Consider the following 16,852-nt stretch of genomic DNA (forward strand, 5'->3'; position numbering starts at 1 on the left):
GGGTTCTATTGGAGTGGATGAAAAACCTGATTTTTGTCTCTTTAGTTTAGTCACTTGGGCTTTGGGTCTCTTGTTGCTTGTTTGACTAGGAGTTTGTCAGTCTCGTCAGTCTTTCCAAAAAACAAACACTTTGATTGATGGGTTCCATGTATTGTTCTTTTAGTCTCAATTTCACTAATTTTTGCCTTAATTATTCCTTGCCGCCACTGGGTTTTGGGGTAGCTTCCTATTTTTAAGGCACATCACTAGGCTGTTTAATTAAGGTTTTTCCCCCTTTCCTTTTCTTTTTTGTCTTTGTTTTTTAAAGACATAGTCTCAGTACTTAGCTCTGGCTGTCCTGGACCTCACAGAGATATGGCAGCCTCTGCCTCCCAAATGCTGGGACTAAAGGTGTATGGCCACCATACCCAGCTATTTTTACATTTATTCTATTTTCACTAATTTCCCTCCTGCCTGTGGGTTACAATTTTTTTTAAAGATTTATTTTTATTTTATGTGTGTGGACATTTTGCCTGCGTGCCATGTGCATGCACAGAGCCCACATTGGCCTAAGGAGGGTATTGGGTCTGGGGCTGGAGTTACAGACCGTGGGATGCCATCTGGGTGCTAGGAACAAGCCTGGGTCCTCTGGAAGTGCTCTCATCCACTGAGCGACTCTCCAGACACCAGCTGTTATTTCTTAATATAAGCCCGTAGCAGCCATACACCTCCTTCTAAAGGACTGTCATAGCTGTGTCCCAGAGGACCTGGTCGGTTGCTCTGGCCTTTTCATTTGTCACGAGGAATTATTTCTTCCATGAGTTGGTGTCTCAGCTGTTCATTCAGAAGTATATAGTTGCATCTCCAGGTATTTTTGTAGTTTCTGAAGTTTCTCTTACATTTTCCCCCTCCATTGTGGATTTACAAAGAATTCTCCGTGCCTCCCTTTTTCCTCTGTCCTCTTCCCTGCCCACATCTGTCTTTCTGCATTTGCCAGGGATTGCTTTGTGGTCTATCATGTGGTCAATTTTGGAAGTACCAGGTGTTGCTAAGAAGAATCTTTTGACAGCCAGGTAGAATAGCCTATAGCTAGCTGTCCATTCAGTTGGTCTGTGATATATTAGTGCTGAAATTTCTTTGTTGCATTTGGAAGACTGTATTAGTTGCTATTCCCGTTGTTATGATAAAATACCCCATCAACTTCAGGAACTTCAGGAAAAGAAGGTTTATTTAGGCTCATAGTTCCAGGGTAGAGTCCGTCATGTCAGGGAATTTATGGCAGTAGGAGCCTGAGACAGCAGGTAACGTTGCATCCCTGGTCAGGGAACAGAGGGAGAGAAACGCCTGTGCTTAAATAGCTCTCTCCCTTTTCACGCAGCCCAGGGCCCGAGCCTGGGAAATGGCGCTGCCTTGTTTGAGGGTGGGCCTTCATACCCCATTAACCTAGATGGCCCGTCATAGGCATGCCAGGAGGCTGGTCTCCTAGGTGATTCTATCAGATTGATGAGAGAAACCATCATGAAGACCTCTCTGATTCCGCGAGTGGGATGTTGAAGCCTCGCACTACTGTTCTGTCAGGAACTATGGCTGTTCGTGCTTCTCAGTATCTGATAAAATTGGGAGCCCCAGTGCTTGCTGCATAGATGTCTGTCGTTTGTTGATGGACTGTTCGTTTACTAATATGTAATGGCCTTCTTCATCTCTTTTGACAAGTTAGTGTTGAATTCTATGTTATCAGCTATGGTAACAGTTATGCCTACTTGTCTAGTTTCCTTGGGGTTGGTTTCTGTCTTTTGACTTTATTTTATTTATATATATATATATATATATATATATATATATATATATATATGGTGACTTGAGGCCAGTTACATTTAAGTTGTTACTGAAAGGGACTGTCACTTCCTATGATTTGTTGGGCAATACTCTAGTAGGCTGGGTTACTGATAATTCTTTTTATCTTCCCTGTTAGTTTTGGAGTTTGCTCATCTGCCGTGTTAGATGTGACTAGTTGATCTCTGTCTCTTCTCTGTTCACTTGCCCCTTTCTTTCCATAGCTCTTAAGGATGAGGTGGTCTTCCTTTTCCCTCTATAGGATTCTTTTTAAAATTTTTCTGTGGTGCTGGATTGGTTGTTGTGATTGCTTAATTTGCATTTGTCTTGACATCCTCATTTCTCTGGCAATTTTGGAAGATAACTTTGCTGGGTATAGTAATCTTGGTTGGCAGTTATTTGATTTCATGTCTTGAAATATAATGATTTTTCTATCATTTTATACCCCCTCCCTACCCACTGAGGATACAGAGTTTCTTGGATAGCTTAGAACTCGCTATGTAGACCAGGCTGGCCTGGAACTTACAGAGATCTGTTTGCCTTAGCCTTCCAAATGTTGGGACCAAAGGTCTGTACCACCCCAGCGAGGTAAGTTTACATTTATTCTGGTCTCACTTTTAGGTAACAATTTTTCATTTTACATTTATTCTTGTCTCACTGATTTCCCTCCTGGTTATAGGTAACAATTTTTTCTTATTCTTATATTTAATAACCATTTAATTTCATACTAGAATCTTTTGTTGGTTTTTGTTTTGTTTGGAGGCAAGTTCTTGGATTTAAAACCCCCATGCCTCCATCTGCTGATTGCTGGGCTATACTGTCGTATTCAGCTGGGATTTTCTTTGTCCTTTTATTCTGGAATTGCATTATAGGAAGGATTCTAAGCAGAGTTTTCATATACCCTCACTCATGTTGGTGCGGTCGTATTGCCTTCTATGGCAACCTTTGGGTTAATGTGCTGTGAGGTTCATTTGTCAAGTCTGAGAAATTAGCGTGACATAGTTGGGATCAATGCCTGGAGTGTCCTAGGTACCTGTTCCATCTCAGCCCTGTCCTGTTTATGACAGTTTCTTGCTTTTCAGGATCTTCATACTTTTGCATTTGTTTGGTAATGTTATAGAATAGCTTTCATTTTTTGGTTTACCAGTATGTTCCTTACGAGTATTGCAGAGTTAGGACTTTTGGGAGCAGTGAAAGGTGATATGCCGGCATCAGCTCTCCTTACTGATATATAATCAGATCACTTACAAAACTGACAAGGAGGGAGAGCTGGTTTTGACTGAAGTTTGAGAGGGTGCGGCCCATCCTCGCTGGAAGGGTGCGGGAGAGTTCTCCGCAGCAGGAGAGTACCCTCTGGGACTCTCTCATAGCTTGTGGACCAGGAAGCAGAGAGAGCTGGACACAAGATGTCCCTCCAGGTCCACCTTCCACTGACCTATTTCCCTCAGTTAGGCCCACCCTCCTAAAACAGTGCCACCTGCTGGGGAGCAAGTGTAGGATGCCTGAGCCCATGGGGACATTCATACTCAACCTCAGCATGCCTTTCTACACATGCCGTGAGATGGCAATCCTAATGACTCTTCAGTTGGCACGTTCATTTGGCCCCCATAATGGCTAGCTTATTTTGCTTGGATTTCTTCTCCTTATGCCGTGGCTCAGTGTCACCCAATAAAGAGTCACCCCGTTGGTTTCCATCTGTTGGGGCATTTTGAGTCTTATGCTACCTCTTGTCCCAGTATCAGAAACCAATTTAGTGAGGGTGGGATAGCGGCATTCTCATGCTAGGTCAGGGGTTTTGGGTTGGACCTCTATGTCGGGGCCATTGCTTGGAGTTTGTCAGTTAATTCCATGACAGGCTGTGACTCACATCTGGGCCCTGGTAATGGCTGGCCCACAGCACATATCCACAGGAAACTCCAGCCTGTCTTCCATGGAGTTCAGGGAGACTGAAGCAAGTTTCCTCGTTTTGATAGTGGGAAAATATCTCTTAATGGAATCTTTGACCAGCCTCATCTTTCCAAATGATCTTAGCTGTAACTCATTAGTTGAGCCTAAGGGTTTGCCTTCCACCTCTGGTTTTAAGTCAAGAAGTCTGTGTTTAGGGACCAAGATTAAGTTCTAACCTAATGTTAACAGTGGTTTAAGTGTCTGGTGGTTTTTGTTTTGTTTTGTTTTTTGTTTCTTTTCATCTGTTACTGATGATTTCTAAAATTCCCTTGCAAGTAGAGCTTTTGAGTTGAGAAGGTCTCTGCTCTATTTTACCCAGCATCCTTTTGAAGTGTTCTAACAGGTGGGCAGGTGGCCCAGTGTGTTATGCTGCAGCTTTTTCCTCTATGCAGAGACGATGTTCATTCCCACTCCCACTTCCCCAACCCCGCCCTCCCCCCAGAGGAGTAACAGGCTGACTCAGTCAGCAAGGCGGACTTAGTGAGCAGAGTGAGCAGGTCAACAGAGGAGGCCAAATCGTTCTCTGAGACAAGCAGTGAGGAGCCGGCCTTGGAGGAGCAAGACTTCAGTGAGACGATGAATCAGCAACTGCTTGAGTCGACACTGCACCAGGCATTCGGGAACCCCAAGATTTCGGGAGCGTTGGATCCCAGAGCCAATAAAATGTCCCCTACCCAGTGAAGCCGTTGTCCAAGGGGGCAGTCTGTTGTCAGCAGCATAGATTTGGGGAGACTAAGATATTCTCTTTGGATGCAAGATATTTTTGCCTATGTACACTGGGATCTGGCAGCTTAAAGGAAGTGAGTGCAGGTCATCTGTGGTGAGTGGCTCACCAGAGGACCCAACCGACCTCGAGAGTTCTACCCACCCAGAGTCAGGCTGTGAAGGCTCTGTCACCCTCTTGCAGTGACAGAGAAGAAAAGTGAGTTTGATTTTCTACAGTGACTGGAAATCTTTCAAGGGTCTCTTGTCAGGAGCTTAATTGAGGTGTAGCTGAGGAGCAGCCCTCAGAACCTCTTCAGGAAGGAGGAATCTGCAAATACTTGCTCGGAACTTGAATGTGTTGAAAAAAAAAAAAACAAAAAACAAAAAAACAAAACGTGAAGCACCCTTTGGCCTGTGGAGGCTTTCTGCAAGGCCCGGAATCCTCTGCTCTTGCATCCTGGTGCCCTCACACTTGTGTGTGGCTGTTATATCTTCCCGATGCTGTCAAGTGGGTCCTTGAATGAGAATAGCTTGAAGAAGTTAGAACAGTGTCTGTATTAGTTTGGGTTCTCTAGAGTCACAGAATGTATGGGCAGTCTCTATATAGTTAGGGAATTTGTCGATGACTTACAGTCTATAGTACAACTCCCCCAAAATGGGCAGCAGCAGCTGTGGATGGAAGTCCAAGGATCTAGCAGTTACTCAGTCCCACGAGGCAAGCAGGCAAGGAAGAGTGATATCATTCACTATCATTCCTTCTTCCAATGTCCTTGTATATCTCCAGCAGAGGGTGTAGCCCAGATTAAAGGCTATAGGTCTTCAACAGAGGGTGTGGCCCAGATTACAGGCATGTGCCTCCACGCCTTCAATCCAAGATGATCTTGAACTCCGGATCTCCTTGTCTTAATCTTCTGAAATTCATAGCCACTATGCTTCAAGATCTCCATGCCAAGATCCAGGTCAGAAACTTATATCTCTGAGCCTCCAGATTAGGATCATAGGTGAGCCTTCCAATTCTAGATTGTAGTTCATTCCAGATATTGTCAAGTTGACAACCAGGAATAGCCACTACAGTGTTGGAAACTCTGCAAAAAACCCAACCCAAACCAAACCAAACAAAAACAAAAACAAAAAACCCTGACGAACTGGGGAAATTTTGTGATGCCGGGGCCGTTGCTTCCTGAAAAGCAGGGTGGTTGGTATTCGGTAACTACTCACACGAAGGAGTGCAGGTCACAACGGGAGAAGCTGTGAGCATTGTTAAATTAGGTTGGTTTCTTAAAAGTAAAATATTTTGATAAATCACTTTCTATGTTATAATGAGATCAGCTACTTAGGGCTTGGGAATGGAAAATTCCACGATGCTTAATATGAACTTGATTAGAGAACATCTTTTGTGCCAGTAAATCTCAGGCTCACAGAAGGACTTGGGGGTTCAGAGAGTTGTGTGTGGATAGCTTCTTGGAACAGCTGCGTTCCGCTGTCCCTCCTCCAGCCCTCCATCTCTGTGACACTCCCCGAGCCCCGTAACCTACTCAGACAGAAAGGACACATGATGTTGCTGTGTCCCGACCAGTGTGACCTGGTGGGTGGTGGAGCAAGGCAGCTGTCAGCCAGGGGACACCTTTTCAGTGGCTGTCGTGTGAGTCACTCCCCACCCAGTGTTCCCTTGCTCCGGAAATTGAAAATGGCAGTTCTCTGTCCTCAGAGTGGCAAATGCAGCTGGTTAAAAAAAAATTTTTTTTTCTTTTCTGTTTTTGGCAGACTTAACGCCTTTCTGCAAAGAAGATGAACTAGGATTAGAAGAAATCAGATGTGTGTACTTGGTATGCAATATTTTTGTATTACAAATAGCTACATTCTAACCCACATTAACCCCATGATATGTGAATTTTGCCAACTCCTGCTGTGTCTTTTAAATCAAATCCAGTAAATCACTGTGAATGCTCTAATTTCTAAACAAACTAGTCTTCCATAGAGGTACTTTAACACTGTACTGCAAATTAGACAACCTAAGACGGATGGACCATCTTTGTTAATTATGTAGTTTAATTGATCAAAACTACCAGATAGAATTTTATTTATAGCGTTTTTGCTTAGTATCAAATTCTATACTATTAAGGAGCTTGTGAGTCGTATATGAGGGGGGATCATTAAGATATAAGCTGTTATTTAGCTTCGGTTAACCTTATTAAGTACCTTTTTGGGGGGGATCTAGCTTCTGTCATAATATGAAATTGCTTTTAATTTAGATGACCAACTTCCATTAGATTGTCCGACCCCCATTGTGTGGACGAGCAGAAAGCACTTTTCATTTTTGCTCTATTGATCGAGCCTCAATTTGTTTGAACTGCATTCAAAACCTGCTGGACAAAGATGGGGAAGGTCTCTTTAAAGGCATGTTTCCTTCTTTTTCCCTTCTGCCCTGCCCCGCTGTTGGCTTGTAGCTGATTCTGCCAGTAGGGGGCAGTGGTGAGCAGAGGCCTGGACAGAAAGCTGTCAGTCAGCAGTGATAGATTATTATTCGCTTCTGTTATAGGTGGGGTGTGCAGTCGGTTACAGTAATAATTACCAGGAGTAGAGGGTTTCCTAGGCAACCAATTTCCCCCCTCATTCATGCTGTTGCTGAGAGTGTCTGGAAAGCATGACATTGCTGTATTCTGAGGTCTGTTGCCCCCCTGCTGCTCCAGGTTTGAGGTTAGTTACAGCATCATAAGACGCTCTCAGGCATAGAAGGCTCAGACTGGGCTTAAAAAGCATGCCGGTGAGAGGGCCTCTCCTCCTTGGCTTCCCTGCTAAGGACCAGAGTTCTGAAAAATGCAGATTCTCCATCCTGCTTGGCAACCAGGGTATAAGCTCTGAGTCTCAGAACCCTTTCATTTTCCACTACTTTGGAGACCATGGCTGATTCCATTTTAAAAGTTTTATTACGTGCAGAAACCAGATCTCGCCTTAGGATTTGAGTCATATAAATCAATGGGCAGCTGTCATAGCTAATCATAGAGGTACACGTGGCTTATTCATCTTTTGAAAATGGACCCTAAAGAAGAAGGTAACTTCCTGCAGGAGCGGGCGCAGTCCCCTTCGTGGTAGGGAAAATAATAGACGCCGCATCTGTTATCCGGGCACTGTGCATGAATCACAGCATCCTACATCCGGGGCTCTCTAATCTTTCATTTTAATGAACTTACATCAAGTGCTGTGCAGTGATAAAAAGTAGCATTTGTTTGTGTCTGCTCTGAAGAAAGATAGTGATTCAGGCTTCAGTCCTAGGTGGAGATGTGAAATGTTTATCCATTTCCTAGGCAGAAGTCACAAACAGAGTTGACAGTCCAGATCTTGTTCTGTGCTAGGTGGCTATAGGAATGCTCAGCCCCACATACCAGACCCATTTATTACCTCAGTTCTGAGTGAGCTGTAAGCTGTCCTCTTGTGCATCTGTCACGGAGCCACACTGGTGCTACTTGTGACTGACTACTAGGTTGCTTTGCATGTGAATTAAGAGCTTTGTATATGCTGGAGCTGCTTAGAGGCCCAGGAGCCTCCTGCAGAAGGATGTTAAAGGAGCAGGCTCTGGCCTCTCACTTGAGCTCCTGCATCAGCAGCGGACCTCCCTGCTGTGCATACGTAGCCTTGTTTCTCTTTGCCTTTCTGCTGGTCACAGTGGTTGAGAACCTATACCCTGCATCAGAAGCAGAGAGGATCATGAGGCAGCTTGGTCCTGGTTCTCTGAGAGGCCAGAGACAATATCTCTGGTCTCTTTGATTTCCCAGGATGCCTAGAGGAGAGTCATATCTTGCCCCTGACCTGGCTTCTCTGCATCAGAACACAGGCCTCCCCACTCTCAGCTGCACTGGGTGGGAGAACCGGCTTCTCCCAGCTGCCCAAGTATACCTGGAGCACCAACTAGGGGTACCCTGTCTTCCAGTTCCATAGAGCCCCATGAAGGTACTGAGCAGAAGTTTCCAGGCACCCTCCTTAGCTGCAGGCTTCTGGGTTGATTCACTAAGGAATGAAGTATGTGGTCTGTGTTTTTGATAGGGATACTGTAAAATGGAATTGGCTAAATGAATCCATCAGGCTGGGGTCGTCTGAAGTTTAGGCTCCCTTTAGATACTTTAATCATCTTTTACAAACATGTTTATAAGCTAAAGCTACGAGGCTAACACCTGCAAGCTCAAACGGTTTTATCAAGTAATTCCAGGTTTTCTTGCAAATCATTAAAGCAACCTAAAAAGAAAGGAGCGAGTCTCTGGGAACACAGTGGTCTGATAGACTTCGCAGTTTAGCCAAGGAAATAATTTTTGATTTTCATATTGCATATCTCCAGTATAAATTATTTGAACTGAAGGGCCTAGACAAACTAATGGTCCAGGTTAGATAATAAAGGATATCATGATTTACAGCAAATTAAAGACCTGCAGTGAGGTCATTATTTGCTGACGGACAACTACCCTGGTGAGAAGAAGCCGGAAGTAGGTCCAGTGAGCCCTCTCTGAACTCCGACTCAGAGTCACTCCTTTCTTCATGTCTCTGGATTCTGGGGAAAGCAACAATGTCTTAATTTTTAGAACAGCCAGTTTTCTATTGATAATAATGATGAAATTATATTTAAAAACCAAGTTTGGATGTGCCTTCGTTATGAGTCTGCTCTTGCTTATTATTTTGTTTTGTTTTGTTTTTTTAATAATTAAACCATGTCAGGCAACATTGTTTAAATCTTAAGGTTAAAGCATCCCCCCCAATCTCAAGATTACTCTGCACCCAAGACAAAGGAAATATTTAAACTGTTAAATTTGAACAAAGATGCAGTCTGCATATGACTTCTCTGAAGCCCTATAAAAATTCTTCAAAATTGCCTATTCACTCAAATTTACTGAGTGTAGCAAAAATGTCAAAGGCATAAAGTCAGAGAAGATTGAATAAAATAATGCAGAAAGACAGATTAGTCATGCACAGACCCACACAGCCTTTCAGAGCGTACAATACCACTCTTTATTACCGTTCTATCTTTACAAAGACTACGTTCAATACATGGAAGATGATACATGGCCAGCCATGTCATCTGCCTGTGATTCCAGGACTCATTTATCTGGGCCCTTTTCACAGTGACATTGATGAGAGATCGCAGTGTTTTCGGAGTATTGTTTTATTTATCATATATAATGGCTGGGGGAGAAAATAGGAATTATGTCACCGATAGCACATAAAAGAGTTGCACAGAAGGTTCTGTGACAAAGTTTGGTAAAGCCTAGGACAAGGAGACTCCTGTCAGCGAGCTTCTCCAATCTCTCCCCTGCTGCCTGCCTCCCCCTGAGCCCCTGAGTTGAACACTGCCTCCCCAAAGATCTGGGTGCTGATAACGGTTGAGAAATAGACAGAAAATGTTTCATTCGGTCAAATGTCAGATACCCCAGCGTTTGTAAAACTCCGGCCGTTGTGGGTTTTTTTTTTTTTTTTGGTTTTTGTTCGAGTGTAAGGGCCCATTTTAATTACTCCAGAGTCACCGAGCGTGATTTCTGCATTTGCGGAGGGAAGGAGACCGATTATCAGCCACAGTTTTGTGTCTTGCAAATTTAATAAAGAGCAGCCCTTAAGATAGAATTTCTTAGGCTGCCACAATTGACAAAAGCCAGCTATGTTGAAATGTCAACAGCAAACCTCATCAGCAGGCTGCAATGTTGTGCAATCAAGAGAGCACCATAGCTCCATATAAACAAATGTATAGAATGTGCAGGGGGCAGGGCTTGGGACCCAGGATCTCTGGGCTCAGGGGGACAATGGGCATCAGCTTGCAGTGGGAACGTGTTAAGCGATTCTCAGGGGGGAAGCATTCCCTTCTTCAGCCTCTAGATTGCAGGAGAGTAGAGCTGTCCACATTTCTTAAGGAGTCTCAGTGAGAGCCGCTGAGCTGGTGACTGGCAGCTGCTCACAGACAAGGCCATCTCTTAGGCCCTGTGCTCTTTGGGGCGCATCCCACTCCTATGCTTTCCCTGTGGTCAGAAGAGAAAAGGCAACTACATGGTGGGGTGGGGGCGTCTCTGGTGGTAGAACATAGAGCCACCCTTCCCCAGCCCTCCCCACACTGAATCTTGAAACTGCTGTCAAATCCTGTTCTGGGTGCTTGTCCCCTCATTGAAAGCCCGGGGCCCTGCACCCAGGGTCACACTCCATCCCTACCTTCTTTCTTACAGCTGACCAACCCTGCTCTTTTTTTTTCTTTTTCTTTTTCCCCTGAACCACTTTCCTATTCTCTCGAGTTCCATGTCGCAGGCTGTGTGGCTGGGATGGCTCTCTCATGTGAGCCTGTCGACTCTGCGGTGAGTGAGGTCACACTTCCTGTATCCTCAGGGGAGATCTGCTGTGGTCCTAGGCCCCTTTTATGTGTCACTGGCCTCTAGTGGACTGGTAGGCTGAGCACCGCAAGGAGATCTCTGAGTGAACAGAGACTCAGAGGCAGGAAAGCCTCCCCGTGGTCACTAGGTCACATTGTCTCCAGTGTAACTCTCTCCTGTAGTAGAGACAATGGACTCCAGGGGTGGAGAGAGGGGCAGAGAACTTAGGGTGTCCCCCAAGCTGTTATGGGGACAGCAGAAGTCCTCAGTGGAGTGTTATGTCTGTATTGTGGGTGTGGAATTTTGGGTCTCATTTAGTAGGCTAGTGCTTAGACAACCAGAGTCTAACCCTAAATACTGGTGGGTCCCAGGCAAGCTCTCAATCCCCGGACGATGTTCCAGACACAAAGCCTCAGAAATCTTGAATGGCGTGTGCCTGTCCCATCTCTTGGCATGTCTTTTTGCACTCTTCCTTCTTTCTCTCCTTCCTTCCATTCCTTTTCCCCTTTCCCCTGCCTTCCTTCCCTCTCTCCCTCCTTCTTTCTTTCCTTCCTCTGCTGCCTCCTTGCTCTTTCTTTTTCTCCTTCTCTTTCTTTTCTCTCCTCCCCTCGCTTCACTGGCCAGGTAAACCTGTGACACTTGTCTTCAGTCCCCACCTGGGGCTGGCAACCAGGTACCAGCCATTCCTGACTAGCATGTCTACCTCACTGGTGAAGGAAGGCCCGGCACACTTCTGTGGTGCATGCTCAGTAGTGGGTCCCGGAAGAGTAAAAGGGTGAGCCCAGCATCGCATTGTGGAGGGGGCCATGTGCTCCCCTCCCTGCGACCGGTACCGATGCACACTCCTGCCATTATGCCAGGCGCTGCCCAACCACCCGGGTGGATGTTCCCCCCATTCTCTGGGAAGGCTCCAGCGAGCAGATGTCCTGGGGTGGGGGTGGGGGGCAGGGAGCTAGAGAGGAGCAGCAGTCTGCTTCTACGTTGCTGGATTCCTAATGATTCAGACAAGGGAGAAACATGTATTTATATAAAACCAGGCGAGATGACGCATGCCTTGTAATCCCAGCACTTGAAAGTGGAGGCAGGCACTCAAGGTCATCCTTGGCTACGCCGTGAGTGTGAGATTGGCCTGGGATACTGGGAACGGCCGCAGACAAATATGTATTTATTTGGAAATAGGAACAGTAGCAGCGAGCAGACCCGGATTCTACTTTCATGGAACTTTGACATGTAGGTGTAGATGGATCCAGTAAATGAGTGGACAGGATGCGACTCAGGAAGACGTCAGATGAGGTGGCATTTCTGAAACCTGAAGGATGAGCAGCAGAGGCTGTGGGGAGATGCTGGGAAGGGTCAACGGTGGGTGCTGAGGTCCTAGGGAAACTGGGGAACAGGGCAGAAAGCAGGCAGCCTGACTGTGGAGGGAAGGCTGCCAGGCTCTTGCTGGCTGTGGAAGGGTTTATTCTCTAGCAGCAGGAGGCTCTGACAGTTCCTGACAGGACAAGGACGAGGCTCGACTCACGTTTGAAGATCATCACTGGGTCTACTTCCTCGGGATTCATGTGGGAGGCTAATATGGTGCAGAAGGACCCTCCTTTCAGATAACACCATACAGACTCGACCATATAGCTAAAGATGGCTTAGAGTTCTTGATCCTCCTGTCTCAGGCTCCCCGGTGCTGGGATGACAGGTGTGTACAAACCGCCCTCTTCTTAAAACGGCTTGCTGGAGGAGGCTGGAGAGGTGGCTCGGCAGTCAGGTGCACCGGCTGCTCTTCCGGAGGACCGGGGTGCAGTTCCCAGCACCTGCATGCCAGCTCACGGCTGCCTGTAGCTCCATTTGCAGAGGAACTGATGTCTTCCCTGGCCTTCAGAAGCACCGGCTACACAAGTGGTACACAGATATACACACAGGCAGAATGCCCACACATACAAAATAAAGTAAGCCAACAAAAAATGTCTAATTTAGGTGCTGTTTGTCAAGATGGTGCATGACATAAATCTGGCAGCCCTGTACTGTGTGCAGGAGGCAGGGTGGCTCACAGCATAGAAATGGAAGATGAGGTGAGAATGGGGTGGGGAGGGGGGTTGGGGTAGGCCGAGGGTATGGACAACTGTGTTGTTGTGTGATACTGACCACCAGGCTGGACATCAGGCTGATCTGCATAAGGGTCAGGCCTGTTGAAAGCAGGGCCAGCCTAGTGACTGAAATACAGTGTCTAGAAACAAGCTTGTGATTGGTAGCAACTCAGAGAGGCTGCTAGAGATGACATGATCTGCGGAAGTGAGTCAGACCAATGCTAGAATCCTTATCCCCTAAAGAGCCGGGCGGTGGTGGCGCACACCTTTAATCCCAGCACTTGGGAGGCAGAGGCAGGTGGATTTCTGAGTTGGAAGCCAGCCTGGTCTACAGAGTGAGTGCCAGGGCTACACAGAGAAACCCTGTCTCAAAAAACCAAAAAAAAAAAAAAAAAAAAAAAAAAAAAAAAAAAAAGCCAAAAAAAAAAGAAAGATTTTGTTTTATGTGTGTGAATATTTTGTATCCATGTATGTCTGTGCGCTATGTGTGTGCATGATGATGCCCAAGGAGGTTAGAAGAGGGTGTTGGATCTTCTGGAATTGATATTATAGATGGATGTGAGCCATTGCATGGGTGCTGGGAACCAAACCTGGGTCCTGCTGAGCCATCTCTCTAGACTCTTTGCCACATTATTAAAAAAAAAGACATCAAGATTAGATTCCTCGGGCCTGGGGAAATGGCACATCAGTCACAAGTGTTTGCAGAGGACTTGGTTTCAACTCGTAGCACCCATATGGAGTGGCTCACAAGTTCCTACAATTCTAACTCCAGGGGACCCCATGCCCTCTTTTGGCTCGCGTGGACACTGCATGTATATGGTGCACACACACACAAGAGGCATACACACACACACATAAATACAAATAATTCTGTAAAAACAATTATGTTCCTAGCCATACCACAAGCATGATACCGCATGCATACCACATTGCTTGTAATCCCAGTCTCTGGGAGGTTGAGGCAGGAGGATGTCACGTGCAAGGCCAGCCTGGCCTACTGAGTGAGACAATGCCATAAACCAGAACACATATACTCCTTATTGTCTCATTGAGTCTTTACTTGTAATAGAGACAGATTGGAGAGAATCCCAGGGTCTGGCAGTAAGTGACTGGCTCAGAATAAACTACTATAGAGACGCCTGATCATTGAGAGGATTTTAAAAGCTTCTCCAGTACGATGGGCCATCCTCATGATGCATTCGGAGTTATGTGAAAACAATGCAGATGCCTTGCTCTGGGGAGAGTTGCCTGGGCAGTCCCCGTGTTAGCCTTGGATAGCCCTCAGATAGCCAGGCTCTCCAGAAGGATGAACAAGAGGATGGAGAGGATGAATGCACAGGTGTGCACATTCCTGGACATATCTATCACTCCTCTACCGATCTATCATCAATCCCTGCCACGGGCCGATTGACAAATCTACCCACCCATCTATCTGAATTAGCTTTGTGGTGGCACTTGGGTACACCCTAAGTCACCAGGGCATCCCAGCAGGCTGGGGACCCAGGGGAGAACTGAGGCTACAGTTCAAGCTTAAAGGCATTTGGGAGGCAACATTTCATTTTCCTTGGAGAGCCTCCATTTTTTTTTTTATCTCTTAAGACCTTCAGCTGATTGGATGAGGCTCACCACATGATGAAGATCAATTTCTTCATCCAGAGGATACTTATTTAAATATCCACTGCATTAAAAACCAAGACAGACAAACCAACAAGCAAAAGCTGTCAAGACAATTTCTAACTGTGTTCTGGACACATTAGACCTGAGACTCTCACGTGGACGTACCATGACCCTGGGCTTTCGCACACTCACCCTCGTTCCACGGGTCCCCCCTATGTGTTGTAATTACTGAAGCGATCATGTATCTCTCTGTGTGTCTGCAAGAGTGTATATGCCACACATGTGCAGGTGTCCACAGAGGCTAGAAGAGGTCATGAGATCCCATGGAGCTGGAGTTATAAGTGGTTGTGAGCTGCCTGGTACAGGGTCTGAGAACAGAACTCAGATCCTCTGGGAGAGAAGACAGTACTCTTAACAGCTGAGCCCTCTCTTTAGCCCCCAAAGTGATCTTTTCAACAGTATGAGCCAATTACTTCAAACAGACTAAGGATTTAGTAATCTACAGTTCCTCACCACCATACATCTCCACCCCCTTTACCCAGGGAATGTCTCAGTTCTATGTGCATGCATGTGTGCGTGTGTGTGCATATACACAGACTTGTGGTACTACGTATGCTAGACAAGCTCTCTACCACCGAGCACCAGTAGATCCTGAGCGTTCTACCACTGACCTGTGTTGAAAGTGCTCGGTTTACTTTTATGTTAAGACGGGGTCCTGCTAAGTTACCCAGGCTGGTTTTGAACTCATGATATTCATGCTTTAGACTCCTCAAGAGCCAGGATGATAGGTCTTAACCACTATGAGCATTTTTACTGCTGCTGTTCATTGCTCATTTTAAAAAGATTTAGTTTTGTTGTTTAGTGTGTGTGTGTGTACATGCATGCATGGGAACACACATTTGTGAGTGAAGATGCCCTGGGAGTCCAGAAAAGGGTATCCGACTCCTCCAAGTTGTGCACTGTCTGATATGGGTGCTGGGAACCAAACTTAGGTCCTCTATAAGATCAGTAGGTCCTCTTAACTGCTGAGCTAATTACTCCAGCCCCTGACAATTGATATTCTTTATCCACATGGACCTTTTTTGCCATGTAGCACTCCAAGATACTTCTGTTTATCCCTCTCCTCATTCAACTGAGTATTAGGATTGGTCTGTTGAAAGCTGGACTAAAGGGATGTTTCTGGAACATCCTATTTGTTGCTGTGTGAGCTGATGTGGGATCCTGCTCTGGATTCATTTGGCAAGAGAGCATCTGCTCTTCTCAGAGGTGAGTCACAGATGCCCCAGGCAATTGAGGAAGCACCTGGTAATGGGAGGAAAAACCAGGGCTAGGAGAAAGGGTCTCCTAAGATCTGTGCTGGCATCTTGACTCTGGTCTACCAGCCAGACTTCGAGAATGTTACTCTTCCTGTCATTTCACAGGAGCTTGGAGGTGAAGTCCATAGGAGAAAAGGTCTGCATGGAGTTCGGAAGATCATAGATTATCTTTGTATTTCCTTAACAGCTGAGAATAGCGAGTGACTCATTCTATCAGAGGGTCTGTGCAAGTGAGCACCCACAGGGCTGGAGGTAGCTTAGGGAGCACCGAAGAATGGATGCTGTTTCCTCTGGAGACAGAGCAGTGGCTTTGTGGCCCTCAGCAGTGGGACGCTTCCTCTGGAAATGAATAGGAGTTAGCACAGGCTAAAAGGGCACTGTGGAGCACTACCTCTGGGCCTTGCGAGCTGCAGTGCTTAGTACTGTGCGCTCCTTCTGTGGCAGAGTGCCCAAACAGTTGTGCTAAACAGGTTCACTGGGAAGCTTACACTAATGGACCCCTAGGATCTCCAAGCTCCCTTCTAGGATTCTAACATGAGGCTCTCCGTCCCAATCTCAATCCTTGTAGCATCTTGTTGTTAGGACAGTGTTAGGACTATATCGCTCTGGTTGGCCTCAGTCCTCCTGTCTTAGCCTTCCACATGCTGCAATGACAGGCTACCATGTCCTGTGAAATACCTATTTTTAAGGTTCCTCCTGGTCCCATAAGTACAACAATTGGAGAATGGTTTGCACTGATAATATCACCACAGTTTTGCGTTTCCCTTGGTTTCTCTCCAGCTTCCCCACACTGCTGGAGGGAGGTGGGCACGGCCTCTTTAAGACTTCTAAAATTGGGCATTGATACAGGGACTTTTATACAGCCCAGGTTCAGCTTCAGCTTACAGCATAGTCCAGGTTGGCCTCAATTTGTGATTGTGAAGCTTCTATTGTACTGGTATAATTACAGATATATGCCACCACACTCAGCCTAACTTAAAATTTTAAGGTCAATACTAGGGATTGAATCTAGGACCTTATGAATGCCAGGTAAGCCCTCTAC

The sequence above is a fragment of the Apodemus sylvaticus genome, chromosome 1 (assembly GCF_947179515.1).
Source record: "Apodemus sylvaticus chromosome 1, mApoSyl1.1, whole genome shotgun sequence".
Classification (NCBI taxonomy): domain Eukaryota; kingdom Metazoa; phylum Chordata; class Mammalia; order Rodentia; family Muridae; genus Apodemus; species Apodemus sylvaticus.